This window comes from Capra hircus, chromosome 1 (assembly GCF_001704415.2).
Source record: "Capra hircus breed San Clemente chromosome 1, ASM170441v1, whole genome shotgun sequence".
Taxonomy (NCBI): domain Eukaryota; kingdom Metazoa; phylum Chordata; class Mammalia; order Artiodactyla; family Bovidae; genus Capra; species Capra hircus.
In genome coordinates, this window is record NC_030808.1 from 95,290,202 (window position 1) to 95,303,932 (window position 13,731).

A 13,731-nucleotide genomic window follows, 5' to 3' on the forward strand; every position below is an offset into this window, starting at 1 on the left:
TGCCTTTGAAATGTCTTGCACCTTCTGACTCCCTACCATCCACCATGTTCCCCAACTCAGTAACTGGACTTTTATCCTTGTTGCTCATATATCAGTCTTACAGTCTTCCTTGGCACCTCTCTTTCTTTTACACTGTGCATCACCCTGTAACCAGGAAAGGTTAATTTTGAATTCACACTGGATCTGCTCTGTGACTTTAACCCTTATCTTGCTGCTTTTGTTATTATGCGTGCGCATGTGCTAAGTGGCTTCAGTCATGTCTGACTCTTTGCAGCCCTGTGTACTGTAGCCCACCAGGCTCCTCTGTTCGTGGGATTCTGCAGGCAAGAATACTGGAGTGGGTTGCCATACCATCCAGGGGATCTTCCCGACCCAGGGATCAAACCCACGTCTCTTATGTCTCCTGCATTGGCAGGTGGATTCTTTACCACTGGACCACTTGGATATCTCAAGGCTTCCCACCTGGGCTTCCCAGGTGGCGCTAGTATTCATGGGGCTACAGTCCATGGGGTTGCAGAGTCAGACATGACTGAGCACAGCACATTTCACATTTGTTATTATAGGCATACATAATGGTCTGGCTCAGGAAGATACCCTGCCCTTGCCCACCTGTGAAGGACTGTGACATTCTTAAATTCTTTGTCTGGCAAATGGCTCAGCATCTGGCACCCCTTGACTCCTGCTTACCAGGGTGGCCTAGAAATTCACATTTGGGTAGGCCAGAATCGCAGATAGACGTGGCATCTTTGTTGATATGACAGGAGATGTTCCATTTTACACCACCCAAGAAATGACTGTAAGGAAATGAAACTAACACATCTCCCTGCCTGAAGCTTGCCATTCTAGGAGACATTTGCAAGGACTGAATTGTCTTTTTACTTTGTTTCCTCACCTCCCCCATCTCTGATCCATTAAAGAACCTGGCATCCAGGCCCCAGTGAGATGGCTATTTTGAGGCATTAGCCTGTCACCTTCTCAGTCAGACACCTCCTGAATAAAGTCCCTTCCTTGTCCCAACACCTGCTCTCAGATTTATTGGCCTGTAGTGTGGGGAGCAGAGTGAGCTTGGACTCGGTAACGACCCTACATTAGAAAACCCTCTTGGCTCTATCATAGAGCTCTTTCTACTTCTTAGCCATCACTCTACTCCAAGCCACCATCATCTCCACCTGGTTTACTCCAGTGTTCTTCTAAGTAATCTGCTTTGTCTCACTCTATTCTTTATATAACTTGAGTCACCTTTAAAAATGTTTAATCAGAGGAGCATTTCACTCCCAAAAAGAATTCATTTAAATCAGTTCTGATGAGATGGATGAAACTGGAGCCGATTATACAGAGTGAAGTAAGCCAGAAAGAAAAACACCAATACAGTATACTAACACATATATATGGAATTTAGAAAGATGGCAATGACAACCCTGTATGCAAGACAGCAAAAAAGACACAGATGTGTATAACGGACTTTGGGACCCAGAGGGAGAGGGAGAGGGTGGGATGATTTGGGAGAATGGCATTCTAACATGTATACTATCATGTAAGAATCGAATCGCCAGTCTATGTCTGACACAGGAAACAGCATGCTTGGGGCTGGTGCATGGGGATGACCCAGAGAGATGTTATGGGGAGGGAGGTGGGAGGGGGGTTCATGTTTGGGAACGAATGTAAGAATTAAAGATTTTAAAATTAAAATAAATAAATAAATAAATAAAACCTTCTAGAACCTTTCTATTTAGGGGGAAGAAAACTTCTGCAATGGTTTAAAAAGCCTTAGATGATCAGACTTCTCTATTCACTCTCTGACTTCACTCCATTCTGTTGCTCTTTCTTTCACAATACTCTTGATTTCATTGGCTTTTTTGTTGTTCTTGCACACTCTAAGCTTCTTTTGCCTCAGGGCCTTTGTGATTTCTGTTTCTTCTGCCTGTAACCTTTTCCCCAGTTCAGTTCAGTCGCTCAGTCGTGTCCGACTCTGCGATCCCATGAATCGCAGCACGCCAGGCCTCCCTGTCCATCACCAACTCCTGGAGTTCACTCAGACTCACGTCCATTGAGTCAGTGATACCATCCAGCCATCTCATCCTCTGTCGTCTCCTTCTCCTCCTGCCCTCAATCCCTCCCAGCATCAGAGTCTTTTCCAATGAGTCAACTCTTCCCATGAGGTGGCCAAAGTACTGGAGTTTCAGCTTTAGCATCATTCCTTCCAAAGAAATCCCAGGGTTGATCTCCTTCAGAATGGACTGGTTGGATCTCCTTGCAGTCCAAGGGACTCTCAAGAGTCTTCTCCAACAACACAGTTCAAAAGCATCAATTCTTCGGCGCTCAGCCTTCTTCACCGTCCAACTCTCACATCCATACATGACCACTGGAAAAACCATAGCCTTGACTAGATGGACCTTAGTCTGCAAAGTAATGTCTCTGCTTTTGAATATGCTATCTAGGTTGGTCATAACTTTTCTTCCAAGGAGTTAAGCGTCTTTTAATTTCATGGCTGCAATCACCATCTGCAGTGATTTCGGAGCCCCCAAAAATAAAGTCTGACACTGTTTCCACTGTTTCTCCATCTATTTCCCATGAAGTGATGGGACCGGATGCCATGATCTTTGTTTTCTGAATGTTGAGCTTTAAGCCAACTTTTTCACTCTCCTCTTTCACTTTCATCAAGAGGCTTTTTAGCTCCTCTTCACTTTCTGCCGTAAGGGTGGTATCATCTGCATATCTGAGGTTATTGATATTCTTCCGGCAATCTTGATTCCAGCTTGTGCTTCTTCCAATCCAGCGTTTCTCATGATGTACTCTGCATAGAAGTTAAATAAACAGGGTGACAATATACAGCCTTGACGTACTCCTTTTCCTGTTTGGAACCAGTCTGTTGTTCCATGTCCAGTTCTAACTGTTGCTTCCTGACCTGCATACAGATTTCTCAAGAGGCAGGTTAGGTGGTCTGGTATTCCCATCTCTTTCAGATTTTCCCACAGTTTATTGTGATCCACACAGTCAAAGGCTTTGGCATAGTCAATGAAGCAGAAATAGATGTTTTTCTGGAACTCTCTTGCTTTTTCCATGATCCAGCGGATGTTGGCAATTTGATCTCTGGTTCCTCTGCCTTTTCTAAAACCAGCTTGAACATCAGGAAGTTCATGGTTCACGTATTGCTGAAGCCTGGCTTGGAGAATTTTGACCATTACTTTACTAGCATGTGAGATGAGTGCAATTGTGTGGTAGTTTGAGCATTCTTTGGCATTACCTTTCTTTGGAATTGGAATGAAAACTGACCTTTTCCAGCCCTGTGGACACTGCTGAGTTTTCCCAATTTGCTGGCATATTGAGTGCAGCACTTTCACAGCATCATCTTTCAGGATTTGAAATAGCTCAACTGGAATGCCAGTACCTCCACTAGCTTTGTTCATAGTGATGCTTTCTAAGGCCCACTTGACTTCACATTCCAGGATGTCTGGCTCTAGATGAGTGATCACACCATCGTGATTATCTGGGTTGTGAAGATCTTTTTTGTACAGTTCTTCCGTGTATTCTTGCCACCTCTTCTTAATATCTTCTGCTTCTGTTAGGTCCATACCATTTCTGTCCTTTATCGAGCCCATCTTTGCATGAAATGTTCCCTTGGTATCTCTGATTTTCTTGAAGAGATCTCTAGTCTTTCCCATTCTGTTGTTTTCCTCCATTTCTTTGCATTGATCACTGAAGAAGGCTTTCTTATCTCTTCTTGCTATTCTTTGGAACTCTGCATTCAGATGCTTATATCTTTCCTTTTCACCTCTCTTCTTTTCACAGCTATTTGTAAGGCCTCCTCAGACAGCCATTTTGCTTTTTTGCATTCCTTTTCCATGGGGATGGTCTTGATCTCTGTCTCCTGTACAATATCATAAACCTCATTCCATAGTTCATCAGGCACTCTCTTTATCAGATCTAGGCCCTTAAATCTATTTCTCACTTCCACTGTATAATCATAAGGGATTTGATTTAGGTCATACCTGAATGGTCGAGCGGTTTCCCCTACTTTCTTCAATTTAAGTCTGAATTTGGCAATAAGGAGTTCATGATCTGAGCCACAGTCAGCTCCTGGTCTTGTTTTTGTTGACTGTATAGAGCTTCTCCATCTTTGGCTGCAAAGGATACAATCAGTCTGATTTCAGTGTTGACCATCTAGTGATGTCCATGTGTAGAGTCTTCTCTTGTGTTGTTGGAAGAGGGTGTTTGCTATGACCAGTGCATTTTCTTGGCAAAACTCTGTTAGTCTTTGCCCTGCTTCATTCCGCATTCCAAAGCCAAGTTTGCCTGTTACTCCAGGTGTTTCTTGACTTCCTACTTTTGCATTCCAGTCCCCTATAATAAAAAGGACATCTTTTTTGGGTGTTAGTTCTAAAAGGTCTTGTAGGTCTTCATAGAACTGTTCAACTTCAGCTTCTTCAGTGTTACTGGTTGGGGCATAGACTTGGATTACGGTGTTATTGAATGGTTTGCCTTGGAGATGAACAGAGATCATTCTGTCATTTTTGAGATTGCATCCGAGTACTGCATTTCGACTCTTTTGTTGACCATGATGGCTACTCCATTTCTTCTGAGGGATTCCTGCCTGCAGTAGTAGATATAATGGTCATCTGAGTTAAATTCACCCATTCGAGTCCATTTTAGTTCGCTGATTCCTAGAATGTTGACGTTCACTCTTGCCATCTCTTGTTTGACCACTTCCAATTTGCCTTGATTCATGGACCTGACATTCCAGGTTCCTATGAAATATTGCTCTTTACAGCATTGGACCTTGCTTCTATCACCAGTCACATCCACAGCTGGGTGTTGTTTTTGCTTTGGCTCCATTCGTTCTGGAGTTATTTCTCCACTGATCTCCTTTTTTTATTTCTCCACCTTTTCCCCAAATAATTATAAATCTTGTTACTTTAGTTTATTCTGCTCTCTGCTTAAGTGTCATCTCCCCAGAGGGGCCTTTTTTGGCCACCCTATGTAAGGAGAGTGTCCCCTTACCCCATTGCTCTCCACTTCTTTACTCTGCTTTGGTTTTCTTCTTAGCACTTAGCATTATCTGGTTTGATATGTGTTTTATTTGGTAATCGTCTGTTTCCTATTAGAATACATGCAAACTCCCTGAGGTCAGGGACTTTCTACTTTGAAGGGTTAATACTGTTACCAATGCTTGTCACATAGTAAGTGCTCTATAAGTTTATGTTGATGAATGACTGTGGGCAAGTTAAACTTGCTGGACTCATTTTCTTCATCTGAGAAATGGGGAAAATAATGGTATTTACCTTATGCAGCAAATGTGAATGCCAAATAAGATTGGGTGTAATAAGACATTGTGGCAATAGTGTTGGCTGATGTGATTATGACTGCTATTCAGTAACGTAAATGATCTAGGACTTTGCTGGTGGTGCAGTGGATACTAATCCACTTGCCAGTGCAGGGGACACGGATTGACCCCTGGTCCGGGAAGATTCCACATGCTGTGGTGACCTGTGCCGCAACCACTGAGCCTGCTAGCCGCAGCTACCGAAAGCTGAGCACCTGGCGCCTGTGCCCTGCAACCAGAGAGGCTGCTGCAATGGGAAGCCTGCACCCCGCGGCTGGAGACAGCCCTCGCAAAGCAGCAGAGGCCCAGTGCTGCCAAAGATAAACCAACTGTGTACATGGTTGAAATCTCTTATGATTAACCAACAGATACTTACACTACGTAGGCTGGACTTTGCCTGCTGTATACTTTTTACAGTGGTTGATGTCAGAAGTATAACTTACAATCCAGTTATTGGTAATTTAGCTGGAGGGAATAGACATAAGTACATGAAAAGTCAAATGCCAAGTGAAAGTCGCTCAGTTGTGTCCAATTCTTTGCGACCCCATGGACTTCAGAGTCCATGGAATTCTCCAGGCCAGAATATTGGAGTGGGTAGCTTTTCCCTTCTCCAGGGGATCTTCCCAACCCAAGGATAGAACCCAGGTCTCCCACATTACAGGCAGATTCTTTACCAGCTGAGCCACAAAGGAAGCCCAAGAATACTGAAGTGGGTAGCCTATCGCTTCTCAGTGGATCTTCCTGACCCAGGCAGGTTCTTTACCAGCTGAGCTATGAGGGAAGCCCTAAATGCCATCGAATATTTAAATAACCAATCAAAACAACAGAACAAATGTTATCATAGTAATAGTTGTCTAATACATTTGTTGATGATTGTTCTAGGTCTAAGAAATGAAATAAAAGCTTTTTATTTTTTATAAAATAAAAAGCTTTTTTTTTTTTTAACTAGAGTCGTCTGAGGAGGCTTCATGGAACATGTGGATTTGGACTGCCTCTTGAAATGCTGGGGAGGATTTTAATCCTTTATTGGCCATGAGGTGGATGGGCATCAAAGGTGGGGCAGTGACATAAACCCTAAGAACTAGGGGAGGTAAAGAATGCAATAAATCGGTTTGGCAGGAGGGAGAGGTCTTGTGAGGAAGCAGTTTGAGAGCAGCACAAAGAAAACAAGGTAGGAATGAAAGCAAATGATTCAGGCTGCAGGAACTGCCAGGGTGACAGGAAGCCCGTCCTTACTTGGGTTGGACAAGCAAGGAAGGAAGTGCTTCTGGGTGGTTAGGAAGAACGTAACGCATCACAGGCTTGCCATTGCCAGCTTCACTCCCTTCTCCCCCACAGCACAAGTGCCCTAGGGTGTTACTCTCTGGTGCCCAGACAGTGGGCTGGCTTGCGAAGTCCACGTGTCCATGTATCCAAGGAGAGGCAGCCACAGGCGGACACTGCTCTTCTGTTCCCAGAGCCTGTAAGATAACTTTGAACTCTTTTTTTTTTTAATCCACAAGAATTCTCACTCCAAGTGGCTATGACTCAAAGGCAAGAGACAGTTTTCACTATGATTTCTTATTTAAAAGAGTAGAAAAACTACATACAAAAACTTAGCATTGGATTTGGGTTTCCTGCATCATTGGGAAGGGGTGGGAGGTGGGAGGGAGGTTCCAGAGGGAGGGAACATTTATGTATCTCTGGCTGATTCATGTTTATGTATGGCAGAAACCCACACAATATTGTAATTATCATGCAATTTAAAATAAAATTTTTTTAAAGACTAGAGAAACTTAGAAATTAAAGGCCAACCAATAAACACAATAATTTACATTTTAATATGCATATTAAGAAATACTCAATTTTTTCACTCCTCAGTAGTGGATGAAAGTGGGAAAAGAGCATGTTAAGCATTTCCTTCTTTTTTAGAAGAATATAAAGAAGTAGACTAAGGAACAAATAAAAATATTCATATATTTGTTCAAAAAAAATACTCAGGTTTTTTTCTGAACAATATGAAAGAGAAGTGTATGTCACCCTAAAATATGCTACTTAGGCATATTGATTATTTTGAATTAAAGTTATTTAAGAAACAGCTGATACAAGAATACTCTGATCCTCCTTTGTCTCCCTGAGAGCAGGAGATAAATCTCCTAGGTGGAAGGGATCTTCCCTGTACCAGGAGGGTTGAAGGCATCCTCATTGCCAGAGTCAGGGAATTCAGAGCCAAGAGGGTTGTATAAACAAACTTTGTTACTTCACTGATTTGCTGGACCAAGCCCAAACCCTTGTATTTTGTCATTTCTTCACAAATTTATTGTTTCTTTTGTCTAAAAATTATAAGAGCTACCTTCTTTGGCTACTTCTTTGCATCCCACATTTTTATCACCTCTCATATATACAAAATTAGTTTTTCTCTTGTTAATCTGTCTGTATCAATTTAATTATTAGACCAGCCAAAGAACTTAGAAGGGAAAAATTTTCCACTCCTACAAGCATATTTGGTCAGTCATGTATAGCCACCTTCTCACTATCATGTAAAAGGAAACACCTTATATGAGAAGAGGCCAGAGTAACCTGTGAACTGATCAGATTGTTTTTTAAAAAGATAGGTTACCTAACCAACTATGAGATAAAATTTGCTTTAATAATATAATGTTATGTAGATTTGCATCAGTCTAAAAGAATGTGTGTGTGTCCATTAAGTTTTTTTGTTATCAGCAAGTTAATAAATGTAACCTTTTGGAGCATTAGAACAGATTTCAGAGCAATTTGTAGTAATTAAGAAAATGATCCTGTAAAAATAAGAGAATCAAAATAAAACAAAAAAAGATGCAGAACAGATATGAGCCATGACATGTGGCAGAATAGGGAACGGACATGAAGACAATAAGACACATTGTTGTTAACACAGCCCTGACAACACGTGTCCCAGATTAAATAATGAATGCGGTTGGTGGGCATAGCCAGGAGAGAACAGAGAGCACATTGTTTTAGCCTGTCTATCTATTTTCAGACTAATTGCTTAAGTATAGGCTTCTGTTCTGGTTACAGCCAGAGGAAAATCAAACAGTTGAAATACTGTAAGTCCTGTAATTCACCCCCATCACAAATCAAAATGAAATAAGAGTTAAGAGCAAAGCATCCAAGTAAATCGTTAGGCCTGCCTGCAAATGGAAGCCTGAAGAGAAGCAGGGTCTACTTGTGCACTCACTCTTTCGTCCTCTCCTGATCAGGTTCTAGCTAATGTGACATGAGGGCTTGTCATCGCCTCTTCTGCGCTCAGGACTACAGCTTCGGCTACGTAGGGTGGGGCGGCAGATCCCAGGTTCCATGCCTGGGACTGGCCCAAGGAGTGGTGTCTTCTTGAGCAGCGGCTTCTCTGAGGTTTCAGGTAGATTGGTATCACCTGCCTTTTCCTACTTACTTAAGTCTTTGTGATGAGCTAGTGAGCTGTAAACTGTGAAAGTACTTTGTTGACACAAATGAAGGGATTCTGTTTTTATTGTTTTAGAGTGTAGAGTTGGTGGAGGAAAGAACACAAATCAGTATCCTGGATTTGAATCCTGGTCATCTCATACTCCGTCTCCCCTTTTCTGAATTCTTTAAGTGTCTTCCTGTGTTACCTGCCCCCCACCCTTTGTATCAGACGTTCTTTGCTCTTTTGAGAGTTTGCAAGGACCCCTTTGGCATTCTAGTGAAGCTAATGAATCCCTTTACAGAATAATGTTTAATGCATTAAATTAAATGCATACATTTAAGTGAATAAAATTAGAGGTCCTAGGCATTTCTGCAGTAAACATCTTTGCCATAAAGCAGTTTTACTGCACAACTAATTGGCCGTAAGGCAGTTTTGCCGTAAAACAGAAAGTGACTGGTTGACAGTTGGTTTCAACTGTGTTATAGCAACTTGATAGAAAATACAGTGATAAGAAAACTTTCTGAAGTGTGAAATAAGAGAGTGTAAAGCCAGACTGAATACTGTAGTAGAAAATGATAACAACAGTTTGCTAATCATTTCATGGGCACAGCCATCTCTGTCTTGTCAGAACCAGAAGTTTACCAACCTATGGCAAATATAAAAGCAGAGGCTAGTGATACACGACACTGTTTGAGAGTATTACGTATCGATTCTTTAGCTCATTTAGATACAACATCTCCTCTTGTAATGTCGCCTTTACCAGATTTATCACTCAATATTAGAAGTTGAATGCAAAAGGAGACTCAGACTCCTCCAATATCCCCCAAATAAATGGTTACATGATTCTTGGTAAGTTTTATGAAAATGGTGACTTTTTTGTTGTTTGATAGTGCAGAACATGATGTAGACAGAATTTTGGTATTTGGCACAGAATCTGGCTTAGGTGATTTGATGAAATGAGGACTGTCATGTAACATTGAATGTAGTCCAGATATGCACTGCTTTATATATATGTTTGTATATGTTATATATGTATATATCAGCATCCCTTGTCTGTTCATTCTACTTACAGGGAAATCTGAAGAGTCTTACAGCAGGTTTTTTTTTTATACCATGGAGATGTATGTCCAACATTAGACCCTGCATCATTAATGATTGACTTTGAGAAAGGAAGTATCATTGCTTTCAGAATGTTTCAAGTAGTTTTAAGGTTTTGTTATTAGTTTTTCAAGCTTCATTATGTCCTTTTTAATGTCCCTATTTTAATTTATTTTCATGATTTTGTCTTTTATGGTAAAGCTGTCCTACAGCCAATTAGTTGCAAGGCAAAAGTTCTTGCAGCAAAGATTCTTAAGAGAAAATACCAGACTGCATAGGGTTACGAAAGAAACCAATTAGACTGATATAAAGTTATCAGTATACCAAAAAAGTAATAACATAATATCCACCCCTTATTGATAGACTCCAAAAACCGCCTCCTTGTCTTGTCCATCCCAACCCTCCTTCTGCCAGCCGACTCTTCCTCTGTGTGCCCAATTCTGTTGGTGGTATTAACAACTTCCACATGGCTCAGGCCCCGAACCCAGCTTGAGCAAGTAAGTGAGCATTGTTGCTGCCAGGATTACTGCCCCAGTCTCCTTGATAATATCTGTGGAAGTGTAGACTTGTATATTTTAAAGCACTGATATGTCATTTACCTAGAATGTCTTCTAAACTTCTGCTTACCTTTCAGGGTCTAGTTCCTCCTTATTTCTCTTTCCAACACACACATCTGGTCACATTATGGTTTAGAATCTCTTGGTGATGCCTCTTTATCTCCATGATGTGACATCAGAGGACTCCTGTCTCCCTCATAGAGTTTCTTCTGCTGGTCTCCCAGCCTCATCAGGCTGCCTGTGGTCCCTCTGGTGGCCTGCTTCCCACTTCCCCCTTTGCCTTGGCAGGCTGAGTGAGTGCCCTCTGCTTGGGGATCCCTCACCCGCCTTATGGCCTCCAGGTCTCAGTTCTGTGGCCTTTCCCAGCCAGCACTATCACAAGGACTGTCCACAGAAAGTTCTTGTCTCGTCTCCTGCTCCCTTTCATTTGATCAGAGTCTGGCAGAGTTTCACAAGTGGTATGCACAGAGGAGGACAGCATATTATCGCACGTGATTAGCAGCACTGACTTTAGAGCCAGATGACCTGCGTTCTAATCCCAGTTCCACCGCTAGCTGTTTGATCTTGGCAAGGTACTTACTCTTTAGAGGCCTCAGCTTTCTCATCTGTGAAACTGGCAAAATAATAGATTGGTGTGATTTAAATGAGTTAATCTCTTGAAGCACTTTAGAACCATGCCTAGCTTATTGTGAGAGCTTAAATATTAGCTATCAGTTTTAGTTTCAGTAAGTTTTGTAATATTAGTCTTAGTTTCAGTAGTATGGCTTGGGCTTATTTAAAAGTCACCTCCCATTATACTTTTATTTTTGCTGGAGTTTTATTAAAGACTGTCATGTAATTCAAAACCCAGTGTTTAACTCTTCTTCATCTCCGCTGAGGACATCAGAACATCGATTTTAACAGAAATAATTTATATTAGACAAAAGGAAATACTGTTTGAAAGAAAGATAGGAAGAATCCTGGGGATATAGCATCTTAACAGAATGATGGCGACACAATCCCACCAGCAGTTAGCTAGCTGAGTTGGGATGTATCCAGGGTTCTTACGTTTCAGAGATTATGCTGGTCTCACAGGAATCTTTCTTTCAGCCCTCTGGGTAAAGGAGAGATCAACATTATTTATCAGAATATGTCTCTGGGAATGCAAATCATTATATATGCTTGCAAACCAGATCCACAGGTTTTGAATGTAATTATAATACTTTTTCTTTTGCATGAATATTTTCATACCCTCTATAAATATTCTGGTCTGTTGTGCTCTTATAACTCATCCTTTTCTTCCCCTTCTTTTTTTTCCCAACGGCCAGTATTTCCCCTCAGGTTTAATTATTTCAGCCTATTCTTGGTTTTGCCACCAGGTGGGGCACTGGCTCCTTTATAACGCATGGGCCAAAGTCTTGAGGCTGGTTTTCTCATTGAGGTGGCCGCCTTGCTCCCCCTCATTCTGAACTGACTCCTGCAGAAACTGTTGAGCTCTGATCCTGGGAGTGGATGGGGGAGGGCGGAGGGCGAATATTAGATCTGAGGGAGTTACAGGGCTTTTCATGCCTGATTTTGTTGAGCTAATATGCTAATAACTTAAGTTTCACAGGTTTTGAGTAACTTGGATTTTACCATAAATACATGTAAATCTACTTGGCAACAAAAGAATCAAGTGTTATTAAAGTACGTGGTTGGTATTGCAAATTTTCCTTGGGAATATTTGGTCCCATCTTTATGGCTCAGAAGAAACATTGAATTTGGTAATCTTGACCATTGTGTTAAACAGGTCTTCTAAAAATCAGGTAGAAATCATGGAAACAAGAATTAAAACTGCTCTTGGTGTTGAAAACTTGGGAAAAATTTTGTATACCATGAGCACTTTATGTTAAAAAGCAGAGCATGGATTTTTAATTCTTTCTTAAGAAGCAATATGTTGGAACATTATTTTTTTAAATAAATGTCTTAAGGAAACTATCAATTGTTTTTTAGAATGAAAAATAAATTTATTATTTTAAAACCATAGTGAGTTATATTAAGCTCTAGTTTAAACTGTAAACAATTATAAAACTACCAAAAAAACTTTTTTGTTTTATAAAATAATCTAACTATAGATGGTAGAATTGAATTACAAGTAATTTTCAGATTTATAGACACCATGTCAGACTCAGAAGTTAGGTAGTTCTTTGATAAGTTTTCCCCCTGAACTTTAACTTTTAGACTTCAGTGATTAATGAGGTTTTTTCCTTATTTAATGTATTTTAAGAGACTTCCCTGGTGGCAGTAGTAAAGAATCTGCCTGCCAATGAAGGAGGTGCCGTTTCAGTCCCTGGGTCAGGAAGATCCTTTGGAGTATGAAATCACAACCCACTTCAGTATTCTTGCCTGGAGAATCCCATGGACAGAGGAACCTGGTGGGCTACAATCCATGGGGTTGCAAAAAAGAGTCGGACTTGACTTGGTGGCTAAACAGTAACACCAGTATATTTCAAAAATGTAGGAATAGTGATAGTATGTAACTTTGATTCTCAGAAACAATAATTTAATATGGTCCCTCTTAGGCAACGTGCAATTATAGTGCTATATGTTCCAACACCACCACCACCAACTTGGGCAATAATATAAAACTCATTTCATGGCCCTAGTTGAGGGCAGACTGTATTCCTCTTGTTTAAAATGAATGAGTCACTTTAAGTCTCTCTGAAGGGAGAGAAAGGAGTGAGAATGCTCTTTGTTTAAGTTGGTGTGTTACAGCTTTCTTGGGCAGCAAGTACAAGAACGAAGCCCGAAGTCTTAGCTCATTCTGTACATGGATTTTATTTCTCATAGTAGCCCAGTGTCTATTTAACATATGGGAGTGGTTTCAAGTTCATTACTAAAGCTTATAGGCTAAAGTGCTTTGTGGGCTTGGCTACGACTTAAGTTGCCTTTGGGGAGTCAGCCAAAAACGGGGCTTGCTTCCCTGTGTCTGTGGATTCTCCGGGTGGTCAGTTTCTTTTCCCCTCTCAGCTGTCAGCTGCTCTGGAGATTAGTTTCATAGTAAGGATTCTTTCTTTAAAGCAATATGAAGCAACTACTTTCACGGGGGCACCAGGTTAGTAAATAACATTTTGAACTTTCTGCTTCATGTGTCAGACTTTCTTTCTGTTCTCACGGGGCAATGACATGACAGTCGGCATGGCATTTTGTGCTGTTGCTGTGTTTTTTAAGAAAATAATGTTCATTGATCCTATGGAGGTCTGAGGTTTACAGTCTTCCTTATCGTATCTGCATTGTTGGACAATATTAAATGCAGGAGGAAGCCATGAAGTAATGACTGGTTTGTGTTAGATGTGCAGTCTAGAAATCTGTGCTTGTTTGTATGCATTTTCAGT

The 13,731-nt window shown here is 41.0% G+C and overlaps 1 protein-coding gene across 8 annotated transcripts in view; it reads left to right on the plus strand.

Moving 5' to 3' along the window:
* Window positions 1-13,731, plus strand: part of PLD1 (phospholipase D1) — a 283,431-nt gene that overhangs the window by 50,869 nt on the left and 218,831 nt on the right. Inside the window, exon 1 of one of the 8 annotated variants that reach the window (XM_013964590.2) lies at window positions 13,294-13,451. The exons of the other annotated variants lie outside the window; for them this stretch is intronic. The gene's annotated coding sequence lies outside the window, so the exon portion shown is untranslated. Of the gene's footprint in view, window positions 1-13,293; window positions 13,452-13,731 lie in introns of those variants that run through there. 8 annotated transcript variants of the gene reach the window in all.